General features: G+C 40.7%; 1 pseudogene; it reads left to right on the forward strand.

Moving 5' to 3' along the window:
* Positions 1-2,847: 2,847 nt before the first annotated feature.
* Positions 2,848-17,621, forward strand: part of LOC121164603 — a 145,148-nt pseudogene continuing 130,374 nt past the window's right edge.

A 17,621-nucleotide genomic window follows, 5' to 3' on the forward strand; every position in this document is an offset into this window, starting at 1 on the left:
ATATTCAAAGGTCTTAGAAGAATGTAACCATACTCTCTGGAAGCCAGGTCTGCCCTCCACTCCAGTGTCTCTACTTGGATGCTCTTTCTGGCTGCTGGCTTCTTGTACATCTCATAGCAACCTGCACGTACCCTGGGTGTGCTGCTTTTGTCTCAACAAGGAGTTGATAACTTCAGGAGTGAAGGAAGAGCATCAGAACCCTTGCTTCCTCCTCATCGTGCTTACCTCGATATTTAATAAATGCTTTTTGGTTGAATAATAGAGTTAAAATGAGCAGATTTCCCTCTCCTCTCTGTTAGCTAGGTTTAGGCACTCTGTATCCAATTTGAGACATGGCAGTTGAGACATGGTGTAAATAAAAAGCAGTAAACATGAAGTGGATGCATTGAAGACATACTAAACAAGTGAATTCATAGTGGGTAATTCATGTAGCATCTCCCCCTGTGTATATTTCTGTGACAGATTACAGGATAAACATGAAGGTTAGCACAATGCATGGCTAAGACTATATGTGAAATTAGTATGTCAGTGTAATTAACATATTTACAGATAGGTAAAGAACATTTTTCCATCCTCAGTTCTGCCTTTGGGCATGAGAATTCACCATTTATCTAATCACATGCTTTCCTACCCCACAAAACTAAAGTTAGGTGATAGGGAAAACTGCAGTGGGAGGGAGGACACACCCAGACCCGAAGGATGCATGCCTTGTAAATTTGGTAGCTGTCGTCCATTTCTCAAAGATCAAGGAGCACTTGGCTGCTTTTGCAGAGCTGAGAAAAACACTTGTAGAGGGACAGACGAGAATGCTTGAGACACAGGTAGATGGGTTCCAAGCACGTAAACAGGCCGCCTTGGTCACCTTTTGGCGATGCACGCCAGAATGTGGACTGCACCCGTACTCTGAATTTGCTAATGCATTGCACTCTATCTAGCAGGAGGTATGGGGGGGGAGGGCATAGGAAAATGGCAGAGAAAATGAATTTTTAAAAATGCTCATAATAGGGAGAAAACAAGGCTGTAACTTATTCTTTTAATGAACACTGATTGCCAAGCACCAAAAAATTTTCCCCTAAATCGATGTCCAAAGCCTCATTGGCTCCTCGTGGGAGCAGTGATGTCTGTTTGCAAGTCATGTGAGAAGCAACTTACTGATTTTTCACATTCTGATGGGAAGTTATCACCTGCTCAGAATCTGCCTGTCTCCAGGGCCACTGGAACTTGCATGCTGTGGTCATTAACAGAATGCTGTCCCTGATGCTCCTGCATTACAGCTTCTCCTTTAAGGACAAACTAATAATGGCTATGCACATCGAACCCTGGATTTTAGCGGATAAGAATTCTGCCTTAATGTTGCCCAGGATGTTCAAAATCACATCAGAAAGAATAATTTGACACGAGTATAAATAAATAATACATTTGCTAGTTAGTCTGCAAATAAATGATGGCTCCTGAAAACTATACCTATTGAATTCTATCTTTCTGAGCAAAATTGGGCCCGCCATCTAGGCAGAGCTGTGCCTCCATTTCTAACTTTAATATTCCTGCTTTGGCACAGGTATTCCTTTTTCATTAGAGCTTTTCAACCAGAAAAGCTAATATCTGAATACATTATTCTATATATTTACTTCAAACTTAGCAGGAATGAAACTCCGTGAAGCAGTTTACATGCAAGGAATACTAAGAGGGATGCTCGGGGTAGTGGAGGGAAGCAGAAATAGAATGGCCTCCAGTGACAATGTCCTCATGTATATTAGCCCTGTAAACGGTGAGCCTGATTCCCAGACGATACAGCAGATCAGAAGCAAAGTATTTTAAGAAAAAAAAAATTTAAGGGCCAAATTTCTTCTTCCTAGGCATTTTCTCATGACTTTTACCCAATATCAACAAAGGTACACATATGTAAGCAATTTACTGAGGATTATTAGTGGAAATGAAAACTGGTTAATGGATTTGGATACATCTGAGTATAGGGCTCGATACTAATAAATGGTGGCCATATCTTGGTATTCCCCAAAATAGAACACATAGACATTTTTGCCATATATAATATGATAGTGGTGGTGTTGCTGATTCTGCGTGATAGTGGTGTGACTTTCAGAAGGCGGATGTCATGCTGAGGTGGGGGGAACACAGAAGTTGACGTGTTTGCTTTGTCTTGTGGCTTGGGTTATGGTTGCCATGCTATATTGCGGTTTCACTTTTTAGATCCACATTTAGATAGTGTCATACAAACAACACATTCAATTCTTTAAAAAGATTTTTGACTTTTTCCTATTCTACCTTATAGCACCCAACATAATATTGGCTACATTTTCTCTTTGCCTCCCTGACCCTGTGTGTCTGTCTGTCTCTGTCTCTCTTTCTCTCTCACTGGGTGGTTCACAGCACCACCAGAAGCATGGCAGCTGTTTATTGCAAAATGACATGTTCCCGTGGGCCCAGTGATGGCAGAGGCTGCTGGTGTACCCAGCATCTAGCAGGAAGCCTACACAACAGATAACTAATTATGGTGAAGTGCCCAGACACATTATATTTGTGATTCAGTTTGCACAGATCGGCTTTGTAACTTGTGTCCCTACAGACTTCTGACATCAGTTTTCTCTGAGGGAAGATTAGGCTTAAGGCAGAACTAAATTCCAGATTAGAGAAATTGGGTCAAATAAGAATCTAGTGTTGAATATGAGAAGAGAGAATGTGTCAGACTTCCCTGTACTAGAGGCAGTGCAATGTCCTGAGGTTAAATATACCAGCTAAATAGACAGGGGAGGCCAGGAGGTTCCACAGAGAGGCTGGGATGAATGTGGAGAGAGTGGCATGAGAGGGTACAGATCTGCCCTTGAAGCCATGGCGGAAGTAGGTGATGTTAGTGGGGGCTTAGTTCCCAACAGAAAAACTGTTTCTCTAACGAAGAATCGTGGCATATTTGAAAGTAAATTAGATCAAGTAAGCTAGGCACGCTTGTCAGCAAAATAAGTGCCCTTCCACCTTGGGTTGCTGTTTATACTGCTCTTCCTCTGGAGAGCTGCGTGACCCCCTACTTCCGTTCCACCAGTTTCCTGCATTTCAGCATTTCATCACTAACCATCATATCAAAAAGGTATCAGTCCATTTGCACATTCTACTGTATACCCTATTCTTTTCTAAATAGTGTGTGTCACTTAAAGTATCATTTCCTGAGGAGAGCATCATGTTGCAGAGGATTGTCGTCAACTGTGACACGTACATCCCACGTAAGAGTGAAGGGTTGAGTCCTGGCTCCTCAGTTTTCAATCTCTCTTCCTACTCATGGACGCAGGAAGACCGGAGAAGATGGCCTGAGTACTTGGGACACTGCCATTCTTGTGGGGTACAAGGATTTAGCTGGCTCCTGGATTTAGCCTGCCCCAGCCATGACCATTGTGATCATGTAAGGAGTGATTTGGCAGATGGAAGACAGCATTTGTCCCTCCCTGTCATTCATTCAACTACTGACTGTTGGGCACAGTTAAAGGCACTGGAGGCAGTAAAGAACATGGACACAAAATCCCTACTTGCTTAAATCCTCATCTGTGCTTTCAAAAGATCACAAGAACCACAGTAAGACTTTTACTTTGTTTCCCAAGTGTAGGAACTAAACTAGCTCGCTTTGGATTCCTCTTGGTTCATAGCCTGTGACATTGTGATTCTAAGAGTTCATGATTTAAATGTTCCATTGCTTCCCAGGGAACACTCTGCTTTTAAATCAAGTGAGTATCTCAATTCTATAAGAAATATAGAGATGATGCATTTTATGATGACCGAATACAATGAAAACATAAGATAAAAATTTTTTTTTGCTTGTTAGTCTACCAGTTATTGCATATTGGCAAATTGGCTCATGTACCCAATCAATCCGAACAGAGAGACATTCAAAGCAGGACTGATATGTTTTCTTTCTTCTTCCTGTTATTTAAAAGAATTGACCAAATACGGTAGACAAATCATTGGCTGTTATTTAGAGAAAGCTTTGTGCTTGAGTCAATATGATATTTAGCTTTGTAGGTATTGAAAATCATTCTACTGTTGTCACTAATTGCTTTGGTATTATGCAGAAGTACAAAATGTTAGCTATTTATTAATAAATCTGTTTTTCTGGTAGGGGGTGCATCTTTACTGTTTATCATGTGCCAGTAATAATAAAAAAAGTACTGCGGTCCTGAATAGAGTTTGCCATGAACAATTCTGTCAGTGTGTGGCTTATCTGTTGATTACAATGCAGATATGAGATGCCCAAGACGGACAAGAGGCATAGAATTCTTCCAGAATCGTCACAGCATGTTCACACTCACATGAATTAAAAGCTGTCAGATACTGTCTTTTGTCAAGTACATGTAAGATGGGGATATATATATATAATTAGGGAGTGCTTTCCCAAGGCTCTTCAGTCAGCTATCTGCCCAGGCTCGTATAGAATTCAAGAGAGTAAATAAATCACACACATTCATTTGATTTTCCAGTGTAGCTAAATTGAGAAAGGTGGTTGGGCACGACAGATCTCTCATCTCTTCCTTGGCAGTGAGTGATGGAAGAAGCAATCAGCTGTCTTCATCTTTCCACAGAGCTCATTTAGAGAAACAAACCATCACTCCGAAGCATTCTGGAAAACAACCGGACAGATTCTACAGACAGGGGAGAGTGATGGGAGAATGCATTCCTCCATAGTATCAAAGCCACCTTAGTTCCAAATTAACTGCGGTATGTGGATCCCAATGAAACATCATTTGGAGAGTGTTAAGAAAAATCCTCTCAACACGCAGTGATCGTTTCCACCAACTGCCCTAGTTTCTGAAACTGTCATTGCCGTACCTGCCTCTCCCAGGACAAATATCTCAAGGAAGATTTTCCTCCCTGCCCAGTTTAGGATGTAGTGAAGGAGAAGTTTAAAGATGACACCAACAAATGAACTGTATTGGGATGAAACATATACGGTGGTTTTGGAGGACTGTGTCTTGGTTGAAACGCACAGCATCTAAATGCTTGAGGAACGTCAAGTTAGCACAGAAAGACAACAGTACTTTTCCATCCGACAAAAAAAAATAAATTCTACAGCTTTCAAAACATCAAATGCCTGAAACTGCGTGCCAAGTGAAGAGGGAGGAATACAAAGTGACTTCTGTTCTTAGCGGGGCACAAGTATATAAATAAATAACTGCACACATGTAATGTGCCAATTAAGGAACACATTATGTCACTGGGCGTTTATAGAGAAATCACTGTCATGTTGGGCTTGAGCAAAGTGTTCAGTAAAATCATATGGAGGATACAGCCTCACAGTGAGAGTTCTGGAAGGATTAAGAGGTCATCAGGTGGACTAAGCAGTTTGAAATATTGCCAAGGAAATGCAGGCAGACACAAGCACGTCCAACAGTGCCTGGATTCCTCCACCACTACTGCCCATCCCTGCTGTCTTTCTTTTTCCTGTTTTGTAGCAACTTCTAGTCATAAGGCCCCACATAGCTTAAGAATATTTTCACATGCTTCCTCATTTTGTCTTTCTACTTTCAATATTGACAGCTGTATCAAAAATGAGCCATGCTGTATGGAAAATTCTGTGAGGAATGATTTCCTCCATTTTCTGGAGTATAAAGCAAGCACCATTCTACATCCCATGGGAGAGAAGTGAATTCATCACATGCCGTGGGTGTCTTAGAGTATTAAGGCTTGGCTGTCTGGTGGAGGACAAGAAAAGCCAGAGAACTTAATTCTTCTTTGACCTGGCCGAAAACCTAGGCTACCTTTTCCAGTCTGACTCGCAGAGAGGTAGGGCCAACCTGTGTGACGTGTGCTGCTTCCCAGTCTCACTAACATAAATCCTCCTGCTTGTTGCTTCTGATGCCTTCCCTGGCTACTGGTAGCAATAGGAAACCTCTGAGGATATATGGAAGCATGGAGACACGAGGTAGTAAAGTTGTAATTCAAACCCAGAGTGTCATTAGCTGCTTGTCAGATATCATTATTAAGCTGTGTGCAAGCAAGAAATAGTGCTGCATTGTTACAATTCTTTCATAGTAATTAGTCTACCTTCATTAGTATAACGAAAGAGTTGTTGCTTTCTCTGGTTGGTAACTGAAAAGGGAACAGTCACGCATAGGTTAGAAAGCTTTGATTGTGGTCAAAGGGCTGGGAGAGAGTGGATCCTTCCCATGAACACAGCCCATGTAACCCTAGAGCCCTTGTTCTGACGATATGATACCTCCTCTGAGGCAGTAACTAGGTTCACTACAAAAGCTCCACTATCCTTTAGTCATGCAACAAGCTGATCCTGTACTTCGGCTTTGCGGATAAAGCTCTATGACTGTGCTGCCTTCACAACCTGGCTGGGCATTTGCCCTTCTGGTTGCTGTTAGACGACTGACATGATTCCAACTGTCTGATCCAGGCCCTGAAAGGTTCACTTTCTATTTGCTCTAGAGCTTTGCTTCTCAAAGCAAGAACTACAGACTGGTAATGTAGATAACCCTGGGCAGTCATTAGAAATTCAGAGTACTGGGCCCCACCCCAAAGCTACTGGACAATGGCAACAGCAAATTGTATTTTAGCAGGAGGTCCAGGTGGTTCTTATGCAATATGGAGTCTTGAAGATTTTTGGTCTAAAGCATTGATATACCCTGAGAATCGATTTCCTTAACCAGAAAGATCCGCAAAACTGTTGTGTCTCTTCCAACCAGAATCTGTTTCATCTCCATAACTCCTTCTACATTTTCTTCATTGACCATACCCTTATCCCACTGATCTGATGATTTAGGATGACATTGTTTAGACTAATCTCTAACCTGGCTTTCACTTTGCTTCCAGTGAAGAAGCTATCCAAGACTGAGAATTTGGGCCGACAAGGAGGCATTGTCCTTTGTAAGGTAGATACACATTTTAGGGAAAACGTTTCGGGTGTTCCATAGTTGTTAACAATTTAGGTTATATGAGCATCGTGTTACCGTCACGACCTAGAAGGGGATCTATGAGCAATGAGCTCTAGACCAGTTGATTAATAACTAAGTTTATATTAGAGGGAAGGAGTTATTCTAGGAGGGCTTATCTGGTTGTACACCTGTTTCTATTCATTATGGTGCTAACTAGTAATTTATAATTCTCCAAGACGTAACAGGTGTATTTGTGGCTCCCTCTTACATGGCATTATTAACATAAAAGTAATGTCATCCATTCCCTTCTCTTAAAATGAGAATATGTAGGCCCTTCAGAGTGTTCACAGAGAGACTGAAAAGGCCACACAGCCAATGTTCCAAACGCAGAGAAAGAGTAGGGAGGTGGGGCTGCTTGTTGCCTGGTGAGCTTGCAATGTGTGCATCTGTTATGTCACATGGAGTTGTACAAATGTTACATGTTAATAAATAATTAAAAAATTCAACTGTAACTCATGGAAAAAATGGAAGTAAGCATTTCCTTTAAAAGGGTTGATATGTATATGAGGGATTTTTGTAAAGATCAAGGAAAATCTATTTTAAAAAGCATGTACTTGAACATTTTTTGCAGCGAAATGAACTTCTCTTTTAATACCATTTTGCCACAACATTTAAAATACCCTGATCCTTCTTGCTGGATAAAATAATTCCATCTATTATCTGAGTGAAAATAACTATTATGTCTAGATTGGCAGTAACCATTCTGGATAGTGATAGCACTATAGATGGTAGACCCTGTGTGATGAAGAGATTATGCAAGAACAGTGGACCTGGGAATTCAAAAGAGTGACTGCCTAGCAGGCATTTAGCTTCATGGGGAGGAGACTGGTTGAGATGCCTCCATCTCACATTGGAATATGTGGGTTCATACCCAGCTCTGGCTCCTGACTTCAGTTTTCTGCTAATGCAGCTGTGGGAAGCAGTGATGCTAGCTCCAGTGGTTGGAGTTTTGCCACTCTAGTGGCAGCCTTGGATTGAGTTCCTGGCCTCTGATTCTGGTCTCACTTACTCTGAAAACTTACAGGCGTTTGCAGAGTGAACTAGTGGATGAAAATACACTTGCACTCACTCCCTGTATCTCTGCCTCTCAATTAATTATAAAAATAGTAATTGCATGGCTAAATTAGCCAGATATTGGTATTGATAACGGCAGCTTTCCCGAGACTTTCAGTTCAGTTTCCTACGGTCATAATTATACATGGCCACAACCCTCTTGAGTTAATCCAGGACATAAAAACAAAGTGCTGCCTCTGATTGCCTCTGTCAGTCGCTGGCTTTGGGATTTCTACTTTGAAAGAGCAAGCTGTTTTGCAGTGATCCGTCTGGGTGTGATAAGAAGCAATGGCTCAGTTGTCAACTATCATAACTCAGATGCCTCTTAAGACTCCAAGTGTCTCATGTGATTCTGATACTCCATCTCACATTTCCCTCTTCTATGTTGTCCAATCATTCGTTAATGATACAAAAGTGTAACACACTTACAGGGTGTTGTGTCCTCTTCAAGTCTTTTCAGAACTGATTTAATACCATTTTACAGGCCTGTGCAATTCACCCAAACCCTTAAATCATTTTCCTTTCCCCAGCTTAACGCTTTTCAATTCTATACCTCCACTGATAAGGCTTAACATTATAACAGCTTAAGACGTTCCTGCTTTTAGACGTGGGAGAGGAAATGACTGTCAGTGTTTGTCATGCCATTGGGGGGAGGGGAAAGTACCATGAAACACTGCACAACCAACATGTACCCAATTCTATTTTCATAATACAAATGTTTACGAGCAGGAATGACAGTGTGGCCAAGTTAACTGTAAATTGCATTTTCAACAGCATTACTTTGAGAGTAACCAAAGCCTCATACTGAAAATCCTGCTTTCTTCAAGTAAACATCAAAAAGATATATAAAAGTGCTTCTATTAGTCACTGTTTGCTAAACATAGTCAACTGTTTTATCTTTTCATTAAAGTTACAATCTCTCCCAGTCTGCAAAACTTCAACATTTTTCTTCATTTTGGATACCTACCCTTCTAACCTTTGCCTTTTTGTAAGCCCACCATTCGGTTTATCCTCCCTCTTTTTCTAATGTTTTCACCATTGCACCCTAATTGGTTGGGCAATGCTTCTGTTCTCCTTGAGGATAATGTTCACTCGTGCCATGTTCTTGATTACATCTGGGCAGTGCCTTCTAAGCAGCAGATAGCGATTACATATTTCCTGAAAACTGACTGAATGCGTGAATGAAAACAGCATCAGATATGGAGTGGAAGTGTGGGTTTGTAGCTCTGGGTCTGTCCCTGTAATGTGCCTTTGGGTGAATGTGACAGGGACTCACAGCTGTGTGACTCTTCTCAGAGTGCAGAAGGGTTATGAATTGTGGGAATGCACTTTGGGGAAGTGACAAGATGCGTGTGAGCACGTGATTGCATCACATAATGTTGTAGAGTTCATCATCCTGGTGTTTGTGTTTCACCCTTGGTGACTTTGGGGTGAAGTGACTCTGTTGGAGAACCTCACTTGGCCCAGGAACTGTGAATGACTTCTGATAATGAATGGTGGCCTCCAACCAGGGGCCAAAAGGAGATGGAATCCCTCTGTTGCACAAACCCAACAGTTGAGTCCTCCCAGCATCCACGGGAGTGTGAGAGTATAACCTGTCCTCACTGAGCTTCAGTTGAGGCTGTAGTGCCACTGGCACCTGGGTCGCAGCTTCTCTGATGAGCAGTCCCAGATGTGCTCTGGACTTTCAGAAGTGGAGAAAGCAAATATGGGTTATTTCAGGCTGCTTGGCTGGTGAGGATATTGTTACATGGGGGCAGGCAATGAATATAGGAAGTAATTCATTCATTAAATATTGGCTTCCACATTTGTAAAATGTAAATAAAAGTTTTTCCTACTTTAGCCACTGGACCTGAAAAGGCAGTTAAAATGAAGAGACAATATGAATAAAAGCACTTTCAAATACAAGAAAATTACATAAGCACTGCATTTAAAGCGAAACATTCTACAAACAGGATCCCAGCTTCCCCTGCAAGAATACTAAGAAGAATATATTATCATTTTTATGTTATAGCTGCATGACCCGTTATACCTGACGTACAAATGAAGAATTTGAACATCAGAGGAATCAAGGCACCACTGTAAAGTGTGCACGTTAAAAATGTACAGTTAATTAAAATTACAAATCCTGGGCATTTTCCATTATTTGTTCATAAACTGAATTATGCTGAAACCATGCATGAGCCACATCTGTATCATTTTTAGGATCAACTGGGCAGACATAGCATTTTGAAGTAATATTAATGTTCCATTTCTTTGATTTAATGATGCAAAGTCAATCTAACACTGCTATAAATGACACATCCTTTAACAAGTTCAAGTCAAGAACAGCAAATACTGATGCAGGACATCTTAGTATACAATGTGTAAGCATATCATCTCAACCAACAAGGAATAGAAAATGAAACTTTGATTTGATCTTATTCAATAAAATTGTTATATTTAGGCAGCTTTTTTCCTTAACCTTAGAGAGTGACTGAAATAAAGCTGCAATAAACTTTACTTTTGTTTTTCAGAATGCTAGAAGTTGATTACATTATTTTTGGAGACTGAAAAATTTGATACAACTAGAATTTTGTATAGATAGGGCTGATAGCAAATATGATAGTTTCAAAATCCTGCCTGGTCTAAAGGAGGAATAACATATTTGAGGGGGTGTTTTGCCCTTTTGCTATTATTTCTTCTCCCTGATGTCCATTGAGTCAATTTAATAACATGTGGCTTTATAGTGCCTGAAAATCCAGGAAACAGCTCCAGCCTGTTTTTCTCTTGAGATACTCAAATTACTAATGAATCAGAGAGGCCAGTGCTTTAATGTAGTGTTCTCAAGCAGTCAGTAATCTCTTGAAGGACTGGATGAGCAGAGGCAGCTATTCGGTAAGTCCATTACATGTAGGTCATTAGCATCAATCCTATGGGGAAAGGACTAGAACTTCTTACTATGGTATCAGGTGTAAATTGCGCTGTTCTACTCCCTGCTATAGAAATCACTGACACTTTTACCTCCATGTGTCTATATGTGCAGCTCTCCATCAATCAGTGGATAGAACAAGAACAATGACTGGACATCCAGCATTGCCAATAGCGTCTCTTAACCACTGAATGCACCGATTTCCATCCCACCTCTGGGGAGCGTCTTTATTGAATTCTTTTTGGGAAAAAAAAGAGAATAACTCCCATTGTGTTTGTCTAGATCTGGTCCAACTGCCTCTAAATTCCTTCTGTTTACACGGTTTTCCCAACTGAATGTCTGATTGTATCTTGAAATTAAGCACTTTGATTCACCGACCGTGATGATGAGTGTCACTTAGAGAGCTTGTTTAACTTATAACTTCCCAGCCTCTTCCTCGGAGCATCTTGATGGGATCCTAGAATTTGTATTTTTAATCAGTACCCAAGGTGATTCTCATGCTACAAAAATGTTTAATAAAGTGTGATTGACTTGAGGGGCTGAGAGAACTCTCAATTACTCCTTGGCAATCTCTTCGCTTCCTCCGTAGTGATGCGTATCGCACTGTGGGAATGATGCTAGACTCGTACCTAGGGAGCTGATTTTGTTGCAGCCATCTTTGGTGTCGGGGACACGATGCATTAGTAGTTCCTACTCAAGCTGTGATTTTGAAACAAGTGTCTGTTTCAGGAACTCACTCGATAGTTCTGTCCCAGATACTTCTAAAAGTTTGACCGTGGAAATTTACAAATATAGACAAAAATAGAATAGTTTAATTAAACTCCATATACCCCATGCTAGATTCAATAATTAATCATTCACAGCTTATTTTATCTGGATCTCTTATTCTTTGTCCTGATTCTTTTGCAACAAATGTCATTGTGTCATTTCCTTCACAAGTATGACTGCATAAAAGGGAGTTAAGTATTCAAAAATATCCAATATAATATATGTATGAAACAAGTAATTCCTTATTGCTGCCAAATTTCTATTCAGCGCTTTATCAGATGTTTATTATCTCTCTGTTGTCTTTTTTGTTTGTACATCAGGTTCCAAATAAGGAACTTATACTGAATTTGGTTGAAATGTCTTAGATTGTTTTAAGTTCCATATTCACACCTTTTTGTTTCCCTTATGATGTATTTGATCAAAAAACAACAAGATATTTACTGTAGCATTTACTATGGATTTTCTATTTCTTATTTTCCCTCTGTTTCCTACAATTTGGAGTTAGAGTGTTGATTTTAAAGCAAGGAAACTTCAAATGTATAGTTGTTGATTTCCACGAGGAGGCACGTAGGTCTGCTTGTCTCTTTGTTGTTAGCAACTGTTGACTGTCAATATCTGGGGGCATTATTTCATTATTGTGTATTACACATGATGTGATGATGTACTAATTGTTCTCATTTCTTTGTTCAATAGCCAGAATATTCCCTTTAAGAGGACATTCTGGCACTTTCTTTACCCTCAGTTATATTCCATTTTGGAAAGGCAATATCTACTTGATTGATGCCCATTATTTACCGGTTTCTGATAAAAAACAAAGTTGATAAGCAATCTTCAAAGATTACCTGTGAGTTTTTAGAAATAAATATAATAGTTTCATGGATTCAGATGCATTTGAAAGGCTTCTCTCTGTTTGCATTATTATCCTATTTGTTATTCATTTAACAGATGTATTGGCTTTCTTCAATCATTTCCTGCCTTTCAGTGTAGGGTGTGTTCCAAATGTCTTGTGTGAACCTGACATCACTCAGCTAGCTTTGCTCCTAATTGCTTCTCTGGTCCAACGACACGTGGAGGAAGTACAGGTGTAACTGTAAACTCTGTACTCTGTGTCTGCAATGATCATGCAGATTTTCTGTGGACAGTTGTATATGAGTCTGGAACTAAACAAGCTTGGAAATAAATGCCCATTAACCACTTTATAAGTTGTCATTAAAGTCACAAACATTGGGAGTTTCCTTGGTTACTGCCGAGATGGAAAGAAGGTGACTGAGGTGATGCAAGCATATAAAGTGTGGACGGGCAAAATACAACAAATAAAAGACAAAATAGGGTGAGAGAAAACGGGGGCAAAAACAAGATAAAAAGAAGCTGGGTGCTGTGGGGAACGTGTTCATTTCACTTCAAAAACATTCATTGGATGAGGGCTTAAGAGTCATCAGATGACTGGAACAGTGCTCCTTGGTTAGGCAGCAGGCCCCCAGATCACAGGGAATAAGGGTGAAGACCCAAATCCTAGGAGCCAGACTCTAACTGCTCTGCCGGTAGCCCTGTGACATATTGACAAATCAAATGCATTGTAATTTCTGGAGCAAACTGCTGATCACACTATCCCAGGAGGTCTAATGCGTTGCCATGCCATCTTAACTCAATAGAATGTAGTCTTTGTAGGAGTTCCTGATGGCTGCAGATCTGAAAGTACTCTTTTCCTAGCTTCAGACAAAATGATGAGAAAGAAGGCCATGTTCTCTAGACCTTCTGGCATGAGTGTATTCTGCCCTGAAGTAGAAGTCCTTGGCCCATTGCTGCTCTAGTCAAATCTAGTATGTGCGTGGTGGGAGTGAGCGTGAGCGAGGAGGCCCTGACGTAAGTGTGTTTGTTTATGCACCTTCCTGGGTAGACAACATGCCTCTAGCCGAGGACTGACAAATCTGTTTCCCAGTACTAAGCCATAGTTGTTAACATCTTCTTGTCTAATGGGCCTATTTTTTTCCCTTAAAGATGTATTTGTTTGAAAGACAAATTGATAGAGTGAAATAGAGGGGGAAAGGGTAAAAAAGTAGATAGAGGGAAAGAGGGAGAGCTGGCCAAGTCCAGGAGCCCAGCCCCTGTGGTGGGGGAACCATCTGTTACCTTCCCAGGTGCATTAGCAAGAAGCTGGATTGGAAGTGGAAGAGTCAGGACTCAAACTGGCACTCCGCTTGGGGATGATGGCAGCTTGGCCCCCAAACCTGCTCTGGAGTAGGTGTTAATCAGAGCTCTGCTAGGAGCACTGGCCCAGATGGACAGAAGGCTTGATCAGGTGCAGCAGCTCAGCTCTGATCTTACAGTAGCTGTATACTCAAGATTAAGAAGGAAGCAGCACTGTTTCTGAAATAGACTATGTAAGAGGCACACAACTCTCCAAACGTTGCTCCAGTAGATTCATCTGCACTTTTTTTGTTTTCCAGGGACCTCTTCTAAAGTGAGTAATGTGGTGAAGCTAGTGTCTCTACTAACAGCTCTTAAATTAGGTTTTCCCCTACAGATCATCTCTTTCCTTCCAAATCCTGCTCATCCATTCATCATTCATCAGCTGGTTTACTGATTCTTTAAATCCGCATGAAGGCTTTGCGCACCTTTTTCTTCTCGCTGAGGTTCTCCCCATCCATCGTACTACCTGGAAGTCAGGAAACTGTCTAAACTATGGCTCTCACTGTCCTGGACTTGGCTGCCTTTTCTTTGCTCTGCTAATTGTCACTTTTATCTCTGCCATAATACATTACTCAGAAATTACTGTTTTCCCTTTGAATGAAGGGAGTGTCTACGTGGCTGCGTTTTACATATGTAGGACTTCAAAGCCGATATTTGCTGTCATGAAAAATATTTGTTTACATCTCACTATGTGAGGATCCCCTAATCCTATCTGAGTTGAACTGAAAAAATGTCCAGGGGTTGGAAAGGTACAAAACATCAAGGACACACAGTAGACTTCTAGATCAAATTTAGCAAGTAATTTAGTATGTACAAATTAGCAAATATATAATGAGCCCTCAAAGGGTTTTTAGAAAATGCACATGCATGTGCAAAAATTACATATGCTTTCAAAACGTTTTGCACCAAAATAAGCTTTGTTTCCATTTCATTTTTCCATGGACATTTTGAAATATAATCAGATATCCGTGATATCCAATATAAACCTTTGGAGCCACATGAACATAGATCGTAGGTTTGGATTTGGGGGAGAATATCTGAAGGGACGTTCAGTGAGCCCCCAGGGACCAGAGGACAGAGCACCTCTAACCTTGAAGATGAAATGTCAATCCCCCTCCTCTTGCCCCATATCCTCTTTGTATTTAGGTGCCTTTGTTTTTTTGAATGTTGGCAACATTGACTGCACCCTGGATCCACTGGAAATGAGCTACTTTGAATCACAATTGAACCTGCTTTGTCCCTATGTTTGTGCACTTGGCACATTTTGAGTTACATTCTACATAATGGAAGAGATGAGGACATGCCTTACACATATGTGTTACCTTCAAAGTACTTCTGCTGGAGCTGCCGTATAGTAAAGACGTGGTGAACTCCTAAGGAGGAAGGGGCACTACGCAGAATCCACTCCTGTCTTCTTATTAGGCTAAGCAGCATGCAGATTCAGAGACAAAACGCCAGTGCTTTCTAATGAAACCACTGGAATGTGCTAAATCTGTTTCTCAAAGAGGAAATAAAAGGAAATACCTCTTCAGCTCTGGCTTCTGCCCCAATGTTTCAAATCCTAAGCGGTCAGTGAAAGTGGATCCTGTTGAGTTGTCTGCGCTCTCTCTCAGGGCCTCACCGAAGCAAGGCGATGGGATAATGATGGCTGAGTTTTTCACAGGAATCCTGTCATGCTCTGTGAGAGAGTTTAGATGTGCAGTTAGCATTTGAAAGACTTCCGAGATATGAAGAGAGACATTCAGTGAAAAGTCATTGTGTCTTGAATAATTTTAGCACCACCCACGGAGACCAAAAAAATGACCATCTATTTATATTTCTAAGAATTATTCTTCTTCATTGTGTTCATAAAATGTAGTTTCTTGAATGTCTAGAAGAAATGTCAGCCCTAAATATTTAATACTATTGGGTTTCCAACTTGAAAAGAAGCAAAAATCGGAAGAAAAAGAGACCGTTTTCAGTGGCAATTCTTTGAATTTTTAATGTCTGCTGCTTTTTCTGAAGACAGAAAGTGCCTCTTAACAAATTAATCTGGCTGTTATATGTTAAGCTTCCTGGTTAGCCTTTGCCATTTTCATCAGACATGATCCTTTTGTAAAATGAATGGGATTTCTTTATAAAAAATTGTGAAGATTTGCTTGTAGCATATTTGGTATTGCCCTATCGCCCTATCTTTGTCTCTCTCTCTCCTCCCCCCTCCCTCTCCCTCTTTCTCTCTCTCTGTAGCTATGAATATCTCTTGTGCCCCTTAGTGGGCAAGAGTCTGTTTTAATGACCTCGAGGTCTGCCCTGCTGTGGATTGCTGCTTATTCTATGTTGTGGGTGTTAGACCAGGTACTGAGCACTTTAAGAACACAAATTTTAGATTCCCAAATCAGACACGGTAACTCTCTAGGATGTATTTCATGATGGAAGGTAAACACTAATGGCACTATATGAATGTGATTTTTCTCCAAATTGAATATAATGTGCAATTTTCATGGCTTCATTTTAAAATTTATTGCTTCTGAAGATTACCGTTTTATCTACTGAGCCTCAAACTAAACGCATTGAAGAGGTTAAGGAAGCTATTTGGTGCCTGGCGAGGGATCACATTCTTTGCTTTCGTCACAGGATGGAGGACCAGTGTCTGACTTAGTGGGGAGTCATTTCAGTTCATAATCGTCTGAGTTATTGAGGGTTTCCATACTTTTTCTGAAACACATGCTCAAAATGATTGTGATTAGGCTTATTTTTAGGACAATTTATTTAGTTTTTATTGGAAAGGCAGAAGGGTAGAGAGAAAGATCCTCCTCCTGCTGGTTCACCCGCCAAATGGCTGCAATGGCCAGAGCTGAGCTGATCTGAAGCCAGGAGCCAGGAATTTCTTCCAGGTCTCCCACAAGGGTAGCACAGTCCTAAGGCCTTGGGCCAACCTCTTCTGCTTTCCCAGGCCATCAGCAGTGAGATGGATCAGACGTGGAGTAGCTGGGGTATGCATCAGAGCCACTATGGGAAGCTGGTGCTTCAGGTAGAGGGTCAGCCAACTGAGTCAGTGTGCTGCCCCCTGTGGTTAGGTTTAGTCCTTCTGTTTCTGCTGTTGTTGCCGGACCATGGCTAGCTAGTAAGACGATCTCAAACCTTGTTTTTGGTGTTTCTGTTCACTTCTTGGACATTGTCATGTACAATGCCTTTTCAACAAGTCAGCAATTGTATCAACCTCAATTTTGACTCTGTTAATTATAATATTGAACAAGTTATTTAACTGTTCAGGTCCTCAGTTTATAAAATATTGGATTCAGCAAGATGCTTCTTAGATTCCCTTCTTGTTCTGATAATCTATAGTTTGAGTTGATCAAATGAAAAATATTCATGACTGTATAAACACAAAGGGTTGTGGTATAGATGATGATGATTAATGAAAAGGATGGGTTATCATTTTGCATCATTTTCCCCACAAAATTATTGCCTGCACCAGAATTGCAAACTCTGTGTCCCTTGCTGAGAGGGAGAGGTCTCCTCTAGTCCAGTTTGGGATGCTTTTTGGTTTTGCTCACATTGAAGATCTTAGTTGTCATTTTTGGTGCCCTCCAAAAGAAATCCAACACTCACCATTCATTCTGAAACTGAAGATTTGTTTTCATTGGGTTTAATTATTCATCCTTTTTGGTTTTTTAGTATGGCTGTATTGTCATTACCAGATTGGCTACTTGACCAGTGTTGCCTTCTGTGCTGTTTCTTTTGGGCTGTGTGCCTGCATTTTCCTGAGAGATGAACATTTC

Source organism: Ochotona curzoniae, unplaced genomic scaffold (assembly GCF_017591425.1).
Source record: "Ochotona curzoniae isolate NIBS_2020 unplaced genomic scaffold, NIBS_Ocur_1.0 contig_883, whole genome shotgun sequence".
NCBI lineage: Eukaryota > Metazoa > Chordata > Mammalia > Lagomorpha > Ochotonidae > Ochotona > Ochotona curzoniae.